This window comes from Trichechus manatus, unplaced genomic scaffold (genome assembly GCF_000243295.1).
Source record: "Trichechus manatus latirostris isolate Lorelei unplaced genomic scaffold, TriManLat1.0 scaffold00184, whole genome shotgun sequence".
Classification (NCBI taxonomy): domain Eukaryota; kingdom Metazoa; phylum Chordata; class Mammalia; order Sirenia; family Trichechidae; genus Trichechus; species Trichechus manatus.
The window spans coordinates 1,344,627-1,360,037 of NW_004444120.1; the positions used below are offsets into that span (position 1 = coordinate 1,344,627).

General features: G+C 38.2%; 1 protein-coding gene across 1 annotated transcript in view; it reads right to left on the reverse strand.

Annotated features, from left to right (window-relative positions):
• Window positions 1-15,411, reverse strand: part of DUSP16 (dual specificity phosphatase 16) — a 94,719-nt gene that overhangs the window by 78,674 nt on the left and 634 nt on the right. The gene's annotated exons all lie outside the window — the stretch shown is intronic.

Below are 15,411 nucleotides of genomic sequence, written 5' to 3' on the forward strand. Positions count from 1 at the left end.
TGTTATGTAAGCCTTCACCTGAAGTACAATTAAAAAAAAAAAGAAAATGGCCATAGATCCCTCAGTTTTTCTTGCTGTGTCCCTCTCAGCCTTTCATACTCTAAAATACTAAAACCAAACCCACTGCCATCGAATCGATTCTGACTCACAGCGACCCCACAGGGTTTCCAAGGCTATAAATCTCCATGGAAGCAGACTGGCACATCTTTCTCCCACAGAGCCGCTGGTGGTTCCATACTGGAGAGGTGCCAACAACTGCTGCAGGACATTGACTTCCGTCTCCCAAACCACCCTGCAGAGGAAGCCACCCAGCACACTGACTGTTCTTAGTGTAAGCAGAGCAGGGCTGTAAACACAGGAAAAAAGGGGAATGGCCACGAGGGGTCCTCAAGTGACCTGTCCTCCACTTCTCATCTCAACCTACCCCGCAGCCTAGGAAGGTGACGACTGGTGTGCAGGATCCCCAGCTGAAGAACCTCTAAGGCAAAGACTACCAAGTCTATTCTGGTATTTTGTTTAAACCATGAAGAGTAGATCATGAGTAAAGAGATGCTGGCACCAAGTGTAAGTTCCTGGACAACCAAGGCCACATGCTAGCCTTCTCTGCATCCTTTCCAGTACCTCACTCATACAAGACACTCAATAAATACTTGTTCATGTGATAGCAATGACACCAGTGGCCCAAAGAATGGATCTCCTGTCCAGAAAAATGCCCATCAGGCTCAGAAGTTTATTTCAATGAATGAATTAAGATCATTTCTATAATAAAAACCAGTTGCACAGTAACTTTTATTAAGAACTTCTATAAAACTTTTTCCTGGCGAGTGGATCCCATACTGCCTAACACTTGGCACTTAGAAATTCCCCAAAAATATACTGTCTCTTTAAACTACCATCATGTTACTTACCTTCTAAAATGACACAGCGACTGGCAGCATCTAAGATCAAGCCACACAAGAGTCATTCATTTGTCAACAAAAATCGCTGGGGTTTTTGTCTTTTTGGTTGGGACTGTCGGTAGACAAGGGAAAAGGGGTTTTCCACTGTACACCGTTTTTATTGTTGGTTATAAAACCAAGGAGCTATAAAATCAAGCTTCCTGAATATTTATATTAACAAGGCTCTTAGTCATTCACCGAACGAAAAATGAAAACAGTTGCTTTAATTACATACTTACAAGGGCTTCAGTAGAAGGACAAAGTTTCTAACTGATATATGGATATACTGTGGCAATGAAATTAGAAACTGCCCCTAAGCTGTTTAAAAGCAAAACCAAACAAAACTCATTGCTGTCAAGCCGATTCCGACTCATAGCAACCCTACAGGACAGCACAGAACTGCCCCATAGGGTTTCCAAAGCAGGGTCGCTATGAGTTGGAATCTACTGGATGGGCAACAGGTTTTGTTCTGTTTTGTTTTTTAATCTTTACAGAAGCAACCTGCCACATCTTTCTCCTGCCTCTGGTAGGTTTGAACCGCACTTAACCACTGCACCACCAGGGCTGTTTAAAGCAGCTGTTAAATACTTATGCATACACAGTCTTTATTCTTAAAAATATATGCCAAAGTGCAGATGTCTTCTGGCCCCTTAAATGCTAGTTGCTAGTGTTTTTCTCCAGGATCTCCCCACCCTGATACACCATAAGTAAAATGCAGTGGGACCATTATGCAAGATTTTTGTTAGGAATAATATTAACACTTTCTAAATTAACCTATTTTAACAGCCTCATTCATAAGCAATGTAGTTCTTTCTTAATTTATTAGCGTTGGTAATATGGTTTTCAACTCACTGTATATCCAAATTCATATACTAACAAACCTTGATGGAATTCTGTGAGTAACCAGATCATCACTTTTTTGAAACAGAATCCCATTTTAAGGCACTTGAAACATCATAACTTCTGCCCCATTCAAGTGAAGTTTAGCTGATAAATGCACAATGGGAAATCTTTACCCTTTAATTGTTCTTTAATTCTTATCTAAGGCAAACATGCAATATGAACACTATTAACAAATAAGAACAGATGTTCAAAAAGCAAAGGGATGTTCTACCCGGTTTTTAACAATAGTGCCTAAAATGCTTCCCTCTGCTGGGATAGACAGCGGTTTCTCAGAGCATTGCACTGAGGGTATCTGGGTTACAGATTATACTCATATGTGTATCTTTCCCTATTAAAATAAAAATGCAATTAGTTTTCCATCGTCAGTGGAAATTTGGGGCAGAAGCAGTATGTGAATGATTTTACCTCTAACCTTCTTTACCATCAAGATCTTTATTAGATACTACACAGCAGTCAAAGTGACTAAAAATACCATACATTTTCATATCCTCTCTCTAATCCTATCTACTTTTTGATAAAAATTATAATAATCTGTGTTAAGTAACTTGCTAAAATAATTTCTCTTTAGTCTAGAGACTGTTTAAATGTTCCCCTCAAACACGGCCATGTCCATTTTTCTTTCTTATTTTAGGGGAAGATTATATGGACCTCTGTCCCAATTAGTTGTAGAGATAATTTAGAGACAGGCTTCAACTTTCTCAACCGTAAAACAAGAATACTGAATTAGGTAATCTCTGAGGCAGTTTCCAGTTCTAAAATTCTTGGCTTTTTTCCGTTTTCTGACCAATAAAATGTGAAATGGTCAGAAATTATTTTAACAAGTTACTGAATACTCTTTGTGCTTTATTTTCTGCGTATCTGTAACAGACACACAGTTAGCTAGCTGACCCCTCTAACTTGCTGACAGAATCCCAGCTTTATCCTGAGCAGCAAGCAACATGTCTAACCGTAAGGGCTGATACATGATACATGCTAAACCAGCCATGGGAATCCCATTCCCCTTAGCCAGTCACTCATTTCCCCCGTCTCTCCTCCAAGTTGGGGAGGTCTTGTGAAACAGTTCAAGCAGTAAGACTTTAAAATTTTGTTTTCTGTGAGGCAGGCACAGAAAAGGGACTGCGTGCTCTGTCCCCTTCCCTCTTCTGCCTTGAAGGGATGTTAAGCCTGAAGCTAAGCAGTCATTTTATGACATGAAGGCAACACGCACAAAAACAGTAAGTGAAGATACAAAAGATAGCACAGTCAAAGACTGGCGAGAACCTGGCGCCTTGATGACATTGCTGAGTGGCTGGACCAACACCTTTGAACTTCTTTCAACTAAAGTGAATAACACATAGCTTACAGTTTAAGCCTCTGCTACTGGCTTTCTGTTAACTACAGCTCAAGGCAGTCTTGAATTTTCAAAAAACTTTCTGTAGCATGCTATGATTTTCCTGCTCAGTCTCATTCCCATTACAAACTCATAATCTGCTCATATTCCACGTAACTAAAAAGTGACGGGACTACTCTTCTCCTAAAGAGACCAATTTAATTACTTTTTACAGTAACTTATTAAAGTAAATGTCATCAATACAGAAAAACAATTAGAATCATGTTTGTTTATCGACTTTGATTCTTCCTAGACAGGAGGAAATGTTCATTTTTTGATGAATTGTAAAGTGCCCTTACTCCTCCTTTCTGCCTTGATCATGAAGATGGCACAGGACCAGCAAACTTTTCATTGTTATATATAAGGTCTCTAATGAGTCAGAGCTAACTCCACAGCAGCTAACAACAACCCTTTAGCCACTATTCTCTCTGTTATTATATGACCTTCTACCCATGATGGTCTCTAGGTCACATGGTTCATACCACATACTAACATATTCATTTCTTCCTGACAAATTAATCTGTTAAGATGGAAACATTAACAGATATGTATGTGTCAGGATTGCTCTAAAAAGATACTAGAACACAGCACTAGTTTATACCAGCAGTTCTGGAAGTGTGGTCCAGAGACCCATGGGAGGTCCATGATACCCTTTTAGGGGAATCACAAGGTCAAAACTATTTTTAGTCATATTAAGATCTTATTTGCCTCTTCCACTCTCATTCTCTCACGACTGTATAATAGTTGATTCCAGAGGATACATACTGTGTGACGATGATTTATTACTCTGACAGCTAATGAAACACATGCATGTATTTATGGCATTTTCTAGAATTTTCTAAGTTAGGAAGTTAAAGGTATAAAAATATGCATGTTTTCAGAAATTAACTCAGTGTGTTCTCAGTACTTCTGCTATGTTCCTACTAGTAACCTTTGGTTAAGTCTGCTATCAGCTCCATAACCTCATTATCCAATGAATTCACTGAGAGTTTACAGAAAAAGAAACCGAATGTCTTAAACACTGACATGATAAGCTTTATAAAAGAAAAAAAAATTTGCTTTCAAATTGGAAACGAAGAAGCCAATGAAGCATCATACAGGGTAGATTATCATACTGCACTAGTCAGAGCAGTACACACAGTAGCTGAGAAACGAATAAAGCCTTGTAGAGCTGGCATTGCAGAATGCCTGCTGGTGAAAAGTTAAAAAAAAAAAAAATCATGGCAATGATGAGTAAGTCATCAAATTTAAGATCTGGATGCACACATGAAGTCCAAGTTAATATCTAGCCTTAAGAATTGTAATTTTGCTCTACAAGTGAACAAAAAATAGACATGGCTAGACTTGCAATTTTGACTGTATTACTCCAGTATCCACACCAATTAATCACTGAAGATTTTCTTTTTCAATGACTTTTTTGAATCTCATGATTTAACCTGAAACAACTGTACTGATATCAGCTGTGACAGTACAAAAGCAATGGGTAGGTAAAATTGCTGGCACTTTAGCATGAATCAAGGCAGTGGCACTAAATTGAATTCATAGTAATTATTCTTCAACTGGCAATGTCATATTTTAAAAAGCCAGTTTCACTTAACAATGTCCTTGATAAATCAATAAAAAGTATTAATTTTATTAAATCTCAACCTTTTTTTTCATTTTTTTTTTTTTACTGTGCTTTAAGTCAAAGTTTGCAGTTCAAGTCAGTTTCTTACACAAAAATTTATACACACATTGTTGTGTGACCCTAGTTGCTCTCCCTATGTGACAGCACACTCCTCCTTTCCTCCACGGATTTCCCTGTGTCCCTTCAACCAGCTCCTGTCCCCTTCTCCCTTCTCATCTCACCTCCAGACAGGAGTTGCCCATTTAGTCTCATGTATCTACTTGAGCTAAGAAGCACACTCTTCACAAGTATCATTTTATGTCTTACAGTCCAGTCTAATTTTTGTCTGAAGAGTTGGCTTTGGGAATGGTTTTAGTTTTGGGCTAACAAAGAGTCCAGGGGCTATGTCTTCTGGGGTCCCTCCAGTCTCAGTCAGACCATTAAGTCTGGTCTTTTTACTACAGTTTGAGTTCTGCACCCCACTTTTCTCCTGCTCCATCAGGGACTCTCTGTTGTGTTCCCTGTCAGGGCAGTCAATGGAGGTTACCAGGCACCATCTAGTTCTTCTGGTCTCAGGCTGACGCAGTCTCTGGTTTATGTGGCCCTTTCTGTCTCTTGGGCTAATATTTTCCTTGTGTCTTTGGTGTTTTTCATCTTCCTTTGCTCCAGGTCGGTTGGAACAAATCGATAGATGTTAGATGGCCGCTCACTAGCTTTTAAGACCCCAGACGCCACTCACCAAAGTGGGATGCAAAGCATTTTCTTAATAAACTGATATGCCAATTGACCTAGATGTCCCCTGAAAACATGGTCCCCAGACCCCTGCTACTCTGTCCCTCAAAGTGTTTGGCTATATTCAGGAAACTTCTTAGCATTCGGTTGAGTCCAGTTGTGCTGACTTCCCCTGTATTGTGTGTTGTCCTTCCCTTCACCTAAGATAATTCTTATCTACTATCTGGTTGTGCTGACTTCCCCTGTATTGTGTGTTGTCCTTCCCTTCACCTAAGATAATTCTTCTCTACTATCTAGTTAGTGAATACCCCTCTCCCACCCTCCCCACCCTCGTAACCATCAAAGAATGTTTTCTTCTGTGTTTAAACCTTGAGTTCTTATAATAATAGTGGTCTCATACAATATTTGTCCTTTTGTGACTAACTTCACTCAGCATAACGCCTTCCAGATTCATCCATGTTATGTTTTACAGCTTCATCACTGTTCTTTATCATTGCGTAGTATCCCATTGTGTGAATACACCATAATTTGTTTATCCATTTGTCCGTTGTTGGGCACCTACGCTGTTTCCATCTTTTTGCTATTGTTAACAGTGCTGCAATGAACATGGGTGTGCATATATCTATTCATGTGACAGCTCTTACTTCTCTAGGATATATTCCAAGGAGTGGGATTGCTGGATCATATGGTATTTCTATTTCTAGCTTTTTAAGGAAGCACCAAATCGATTTCCAAAGTGGCTGTACCATTTTACATTCCCACCAGCAGTGTATAAGTGTTCCAGTCTCTCCACAACCTCTCCAACATTTATTATTTTGTGTTTTTTGGATTAATGCTAGCCCTGTTGGGGTGAGATAGTATCTTACTGTAGTTTTGATTTGCATTTCTCTAACAGCTAATGATTAAATCTCAACTCTTGAGAAAATGTCTTTTTAACATTCTGTGTGATGAAATGGGCAGTACACATAAAGCCTTCTGCTGCATAGCTAAGTATAATGGTTGCCTTGAGGAAAAGCATTTATGCAACAGTTTTGAGCTGGGAGATAAACTAGCTGCCTTTTTCATGAAATATCACGTTTGCAGACAACTTTAGGTTATTCAGACTTAGGTAGCTGGAAGATATGTTCTCTAAAATGAGTGTGGTAAGCCTGTCACTTTAAGAAAAAGAAATGACAATATCTGTTACCAATGATAAAATTTGAGCTTTCAAGAGAAAATTAAATTTTTTGAAAATTTGTATTCACCATGATCTTCACCAGTTCCCAATTCTTAAAGATTTTTCTGATGAGACTGATGGTCGTATTAATGAACGCGATATTTGATTGTGCGATCAAAGGTGTCAACATTTGGAAGTGCTGCATAAGTCAGTAAACCACTATTTTTTAATGACTAATGTATGATGTTACAAACTCACTCACAGGTCCAAGAGCCATTCAAAGAACAAGACAGACCAATGTATTTTAATGTTACAGAGCACAAAAATTTACTGATACGGTTTCAGATTCAACTTTGAAACTAACCGTTAAGAAACCTACCATTTGCTGAGCTTTGTGTAACAAAGAAAATCCAGAATTACATGAAAAGACTATTTAAATACTCTTCCCTTTCTCAACTACATATCTGTGTATAGCTGGATTTTCTTCATATACTTCAACCAAAACAACACATCACAAGATTGAATATAGAAGCAGTTAGGCAAATCCCTCCGTCTTGCATTGAAGCAATACATTACCTGTAAAAAAAAAACCCATCACCGTCAAGTGGATTCTGACTCATAGCGACCCTACAGGACAGAGCAGAACCACCCCATAGGGTTTCCAAGGAGCGCTAGTGGATTCCAACTGCTGACCTTTTGGTTAGCAGCCAAGCACTTAACCACTGCGCCACCAGGGCTTCAAGAAATATGTTAAAGAGTGGCAAAAACATAAAACAATGTCACGCTTCCCACTAATTTTTTTTGCTTTGAAATACTTTTAACATTTAATGAGTTTGCTGTTATTTCTAAATAAATAAATATTTTAAACATTTCTCAGTTTTAATTTTTAATGTTAAATGTTGATAGATATAGCCCACATAAACAAAGATCCTTGGAGTCTTCCAATTTTTTAAGAGTGTAAAGGTGTACCAAGACCAAAATGTTTGAGAACTGTTAGTTTGTACCATCATAAAAAGATCACTTTTAAGTATATGTATACAAGAGTACGAACAACAGACTAAGAATCAGATCTCAGTTCTAGTTCTAGCACCATTTTTTAATTGCTTTCGGATCTGGATAAATTACTTAGTCTCTCTAGGCCTTAATTTCCTCCCTCATCTATAGAACGGATAATACATGCTTTTTCTGAATTTAAAAGAGACAGAATATGTCAAAGCAATTTATAGACGCTAAGGTATATTATTACACAATCTCAAGGTTAAGAGTTTTAAGTACTTCTTGTGATCCCGTTTCTACTAAATTTTCCCCATTCTTAAAAATTCATTACTAGAAAGAGAACTTAATGAAAATGCAAAGTGGAGATTTTTGATCAGCCTATTTAGCTTAAATGCCCAGCCACACAGTTTTACTGCATTAAATTCCTTCCTCTAAAGGTACAATCGGTAACATTTTAACTCATTATTATGGACATTTCTAAATATACACAAATGTAGAGAAGATAACAACAAACCCCAATGTACTCATCATCCAGCTTCAACAATTATCAAAAATTTGCCAGTGTTGTTCTTTACCCTATTGTGCATTTCTGTGTCTATCCTTTAAAACAAATGTGAGGCATCACTCCATTTTCCTATAAATACTTCCATATGTATCTTTAACCGATGAGAATTGTTTAACAGAACCACAATACCATTATTATAGCTAAGAACTTTAAGGTTATGATTCTTTAATATAACTATTCCATGTTCAAATTCCCTGATTGTCTCAAAAAAAGTCTTTAGTTTTTAGGTGATTTGTATATCAAAATATTATTCTTACCAGTTCATTTTCAAGTGAACACAGGATTATTAACTAAAGCTAAGAAGGAAAAGGAAATAATTTCATGCTTTATACATACCATGTATAGCTGACAAAACTAAGTCGGACACTTTGTCCGAAGAATGTGCTTCTCCCCCAACCAAAGACACCACCACCACCAAGCCACTACAAAATAGGCCAGAATGGCTGACATTTGCACGTCAGTATTCTGAGAAGTTACCAGAAGAGGACATAGCTCAGCTGCTCAGAGAGGGAAGGAGCTGTTAGACTGTGAGCAGACAGAGTTAACAGGAAACAACCACCTGCCATTTCGGAAAGAATGAGGTCAGAGTCAGTCACAGGGTCAGGCAAGCCAGAGGTGAGGGCAGGGACTGGTTCTAGTGTGAACACAAATTCATAAGGCAACTCCCTGCAGGTTTAAAGCCTAGGATCAAAACACAGTACTCTAAGCTAGAGCGAAAAGGTGCTAGAAATATAATGGAACCACAGTAAAAAACTAGCAGTGTGAGAATTAATTCAATTTATTCAGCAAACATTTATCAAAAGCCAACTTTATCACACACTATCCTAGGATATGAGTTATGTATTTAAAAAAAAATTTATACAATGCGAACAGCAGATAGCATATATTTCTTTATATCAGTCTTTCCCCATTAATTTTAAGGGAGAGGATGTTGTTGTTCTTGTGTGCTGTCGAGTCAATTGCAACTCTTAACGACCCTGTAGGTCAGAACCAAACTGCCCCAGAGGGTTTCCAAGGCTGTACTCATTGTGGAAGCAGACTGCCACCTCTTACTCCCGCAGAGCGGCTAGTGGGTTCCAAACCACCAACCTTTCCGTTAGCAGCCCAGTGCTTAACCATTGTGCCACCAGGGCTCCTTAGGGGAGGACAGAGATATTTAATATTAATTACCTTGCCATACCATTACAAATGGAGCCCTGGTGGCAGAGCAGTTAAAAGCTATGGCGAGCTAGACTGCTAACCAAAAGGTAGGTCAGCAGTTTGAATCCACCTGCCACTCCTTGGAAATCCTACGGGGCAGTTCTACTCTGTCCTATAGGGGCGCTATGAGTCGAAACCCACTTGATGACAACGGGTTTGGTTTTTTTATACCATTACAATATACAGTGCCTCTCTCTTCTATAAACTGCAATCCCCCCACCTCCCACACAGATATTAAAACAAATCTACTGTTCTTTCCAAATAGTTCTGAAAAGTACAAGTCACTTTAGCTTTTATGCAAACAAACCATAGACTCCCAGTATTTATATCTACGATTCTTTTCTAAATCGAGTAATTTGGTTTAGGAGGAACTCAAGGGAACTCGAAAGGACTTCCTACCTCCTCTTAATTTTTTGTTTTTCTTTTCCATAGCTTTATCTCAAGTGGTATACATTGTAAATGAAAACCGGTTAAGTGTATGTAAAAAAAATTTGATGGATTTGGTTCCATAGACACACACACACTCAATAAAAGCCCTTGTTGGAATCATTTACCTTAATTTCACCTATGATTTTTTTTTTTAAGTTTAAAACTGCAAGAAAAGTGCAGAAGGGGAAGGAACGTATTTCTTAAAGAGTGCATGACAAGCACTTTGTAAATGTGCCCCCAAACATGAAATAGTCACTAATAATTTTTTTAGTTAACACTATAAAGAACACATCCCAAATACCAACCAAAGGAAAAAAAAAAAAAAAAAAAACCCAGGCAGTCAGATGACTATAATAAGAATCCAGTCTTCCCCATTTCAGAACTGACACTTTTGCTTCAGATTTCTACTATTAGTAGAAAAAATTTGAAAAACTATAAGCTTAAATCAGAATTGCTAGTGACATCATTAAACTGTAAGGAGACATAATTAAGCATACAGAGCACAAACCAAACCCACTGCTGTAGAGCTGATTTCAACTCATTATGACCCCATGTACTACAGAGTAGAACTGTTCCATAGGGTTTTTTGGTTTGGTTTAATCTTTACGGAAGCAGATCACCACGCCTTTCTTCCATGGTGCCGCTGGGTGGATTCAAATTGTTAATCTTTACATTTAATAGCTGAATGCAAACCGTTTGCACCACTCAGGGAACTGTGCAGAGCACAAAGTAATCCAAATTTACCACTCAGTTCCTGTACCACGTGGATGAGATCTGGACAAGTGTCAAGCCTTACTCTATTTTACCTATCTGGTAATTAGGCCAAATAGTTTACCTACACTGTTTGCACATTGTTTGTTTTGTATGGTCTCATATATACCATCAAAACAAGATGTCACTGGAATTTAGCTTCACTTTATAGAACTACTGTGATCATTGTTCCTAACGGAGAATTAACCTAAGTATATAACCCAATACATTACAATCCTAAATAACTGTAAACTATGATATTAAACCCACTGTAAAAACATGGAATTCTTAGCAAATGGCAGCCGAAAAAATTGTAGCTAAATTGTTAACCAGGAATTAAAAACTCAAAGCTTTCATGCGTCAATCTAGAAAACATCACAGATTTCTTTTTTTAAAAAAAAGGCTAAAAATGAAGTTAATTACTATATGAGATTCTATGCAAACTGGTTTGAACTGCACATGATTATTAAAAAGTTATATCATTAACATGATTCCTCTGAATATCACAGGCAACACAGGTTGTTCACGGACTAAATGGGCCTGTAACTAGTCTTCCATAACCTCCCTGACTCTCACCACTAGTCTTCCCAAGTCTCAACACTATTTGACATCAGCCTTTTCATGTATTGTTTACTTGTTTATTCTCCTTTCATCCTCTCCCACTGCAATATTGGTTCCATAAGGGCAAAAATCTTACCTATCTTATTTGTCCACTGTATGCCCAATGCTTAGAAGAGGGTCTAGCACCTAGTAGAAGCTAAATATAAATTTGCTGAATGGAAGGGATGAATGAATGCTTTCTCCCTTTGACCTCCCCCACTTCCTTTTCTCCATACAAATGTTAAGCATCCTTTAAGGCCAGGGTCAAATTCCATTATCTCTATGAAGATTACCTCCCTGAACCCTCCAATCTTTCTTATTTCTACCAAGAATTTGGCACTTAGCAGATGATAATTATTTCTTTACATATGCATATACTTAAAGTCCTTACAATCCTGCCCTCCTTAAGGGCATACACCGGTGTCCCCAATTATTGGTACCCACATGTATACTGTATACTTTCAATAAATGTTTTGCTTGCTTTTTATATATAGCTAATCCAGAAATCAATTTAATCATTTCAACTTATATATGCCTCCCTCCTAAATAACTCAAAACAGGCCATGACAGCCAAGTGGGTCCCCCTCTATTTTAAATTTATCTCTGGAAATTTCAAGTTTTATATTTCCTGCTCATAACTTACTTTATCCTCTTCCCCTCCCCCAGATTAAATTTCTTATGTAATAAAAATCCTTGTGACTTTTTCATGATATCTAGAGCGAGGCTTCTAGCCCCAATCATGAAACGGGTAAAGTTTCATTACCTTCTTGTTGCTGAGGTACTTGCAGATATTTTTTCCCTTTATGCCTTTTTCCTTTCATGCCAAAATGTATCCCATTTCCCTCTTTACTGATCATAACCCTGGCAAGCTTTTATTATTTCTTTGTACCTGTCCTCGTTAATCTGCCTTAGATCTTTCTTTTTGAGCCAGTCCTATTTATTTCCTTCAGTCATTTATTTGATTAAATTTCTAACTCCCTTTTTCCTTCAGTCATTTATTTGATTAAATTTCTAACTCCCTTTCTCAATCAGTTTAAGAATGGCCTCGTCTTAAAGCCTGAGCCTGCTGCTTTAAATTCAGCCAACCTTTATAACCTCACCCCTTCACACAGCCAACCCTTGATCATCTGGACTAATAAAATGTATAAAAATATCAGATTATCCACAACACAAGAAAATCAGAAAAAAATTGAGATCTGGCTTTGGAATATATCATGAGGGTCTGAGCAAGTTTTACTGACTTAATTATGTTTTGCTTAAACCAACATCAGTAAGATTTTCTTTTATGATGATGGATATGTGTCTCGGTTTTAAAATTTGATGCAGTTAATTTAAAAAGAAGTCGATCAAGCACCAACTGCGGTTTTTTCCCCACGAATCCGTTTCAGCTAGGTTCCTTCAATCTGTTAAAACCTGCCATAAAATCTGGTTTCTGTTTCCCCTGACTTATCTCTCCCTTTTCTTGGAATTCTGATCCAAATCAGCTCACCATATATTAATTCATCTCTTCAATTTAAAATATCTTCTGCTTGAGAACTCAAAGCACTTTAAAAACATTAAATCTCCAGTGAAATTTCAGTCCAGATAACAGGATAGAAAACCTCATTTTTGTCAGATACTCCAGGAAAACCTGGGTTTCTAGGATAAATTACACTGATAATTCTAGCCAAGTATTTTTAGCAGGAAATTTATGATCGGTTGAAAAATAGAAAAACTTTACCACTGGATAGCTGTGTAAGTCTGCTTGATCAATATATAATCCCATATCCCAAAAAACTCTATTGAATTAAATTCCCAACACATGAATTCATAGAAAATAACATCAAAACAAACTCACACATCAACCCTAGCCCTTCTCCTGACCCCAGCCTAAATTCCACACCCATCTCAGACCTACTCTTAAGCCCTGGTCTCAGCTCACCTCCACTCCCAACCATGCCTCAAATAATTTTTAAGTGTATAGGAGAAAAGAAAAGAACTGAGTTAACGGGATCTTCTCTTTTGCGCCCCTCTCAGTGTTACTACCATTAAGCCTTTGGCAACAGAGGCCCACCCCCCAACTCCCAATTTTACCTGACTATTGTACATTTGGAAACCCTGGTGGCATAGTGGTTAAGTGCTACAGCTGCTAACCAAAACGTAGGCAGTTTGCATCCACCAGACGCTCCTTGGAAACTCTACAGAGCAGCTCTACTCTGTCCTACAGAGTCACTATGAGTCGGAACCGACTTGATGGCAATGTTTTCTTTTTAATTGTACATCTATCAAACTGAACCACAGCACAAGGACTTCTTGAATTCAAGGAGCAAAACTGAAGAATTCTGCATTTCTAATCCCTGCCACCTCCATAAGCATGCCTATTCAAAAAAAACTACAATGTCTCATTGAAACACCCAAGTAAAATAAGTACAATTTTAAACCAAATCATATATTTTACTTTGAGTTACTGACATACCAGAAGTTAAAACGTTTTCAGATATCATTACCACAGTTTATATATTTTTAACATACGAATGTAAGTTCACAGTACTTGAACTGACTTATTTTCATACACTATTATTAACCATATGACTAGCAGAATTAAGAATGAACTCATTTCTAATTTTTTCCCTATGTGGAACTTCGGTAACTGCACATTATTTTACCTAAAAGCCAACTTTTCGGCTGGTATTATTAAACCCAATTTTTTACATAAAATGTTAACCAAAAAAAAAAAAAACTGTTTAATATACCCTCCCACTCAGTACTCAAACTCAATAAATTCCACCAGCTTTACTTTAAAAAAAACAAACCAGTTTTCATGGTACCTAGTCCCATTTTGACTAAAATACCTACACAAAGCTATGAAGTCTTAGTTTTTCAATGTACTTCTCCAAGCTGCTGCCTTCACCAAATACAGAACTCCATAAGCCTCAATTACGGCCTCCCAAGCTCTGTGTCCATCAATACACATAAGTCTCAAAAAAAACTAAGTAATTTTTTAATTCATTAACTCAACTGGCAAAAAAATTTTCTTTTAAAATTTTACCTTAAGTTTTAAAATCTTAAAAACTTTTCTTGATGGAGATAAAACAGAATAAATCCTTTGAGTAAACAGTTGTCACTGAAGTGTACGCTCAGTCAGTGCCATTGGCAGTGACATAAAGAATCTTTTTTTTTTTGACATGGGTGGTAAATTTCACACACACACACACACACACACACACCCACACACACACCCACACCCACACACCCACCCAAGAAACATACCTGGTCTAAACAAGCTTGATAGGTTTCGTTCATTTGTTTAAGAATATTTACTCTGACAATCTTTTAAAGCACAAGTGGCAGCCAGAGCACTGGGTAAATAAAAACTTGAGTTTTAAAAATCCTGCATCTTAACTCACCTCCCCACGGTTCTAGGGGACAGCACGGCGAACCCCCCGGCAAACGAGATTATGCAACAGGTTTTTCCTCTCGACCTTATTATTCGTTACAGGCTGCTGAGAGGTGTGCTTTCTCCAAACAATCCGAGACACCCAGGACCTCAAAACACCAAAGATCTCTGCAGTTGACGTTTAATAAACTTCTTCAGAATTTTAAAGTATCCATTCATTTTGTTATTCCTGGTGAACTCCTAAACGCTACTGTTTTTAAGATCTACTTTTATCTACTCAAGTTAATTGCTAGCTGTCTTTAGGAAATAAACCCAACATCCGAAAATTAAGGTTTTACATAAATATCCCCCTTCCCCGGAGTTTTATTACATTGGACTAAACATGATAAAAAGACCCTCAGCTGTCTCCCTGGGCTTTTTTATTTCTCATGTTTTCTGGCTGGTGTAAATAAAGAAGTCACTGGCGCACCGGGCCTCACAACACCATGACCGGGGCCCCTGTATGAAAACTGAGTTATTTTGGGGGGGGCGGAGGTGGGGAGGGGGGCCGTTGGTTTGGTGTAAGAAAGCAGCACCATCACCACCCAGGTGGCCTCGCTGCTTACACCAAAGGCGAATTTGGGATAATGGAACAGTCAGGCCGGGCCCCCACTTGGCAGGCGTGTTGTGTAACAGTCATGCCTGGAAGTGAGCAGCTTCGCCCGCGAAGGTGCCGCGTCCCGCGGCGGCTCCTCCCGGCGGGGCCCGGGCCGAGCCCGCTCGCAGCTGAGCGGCCAGGGGCGCACGGACAG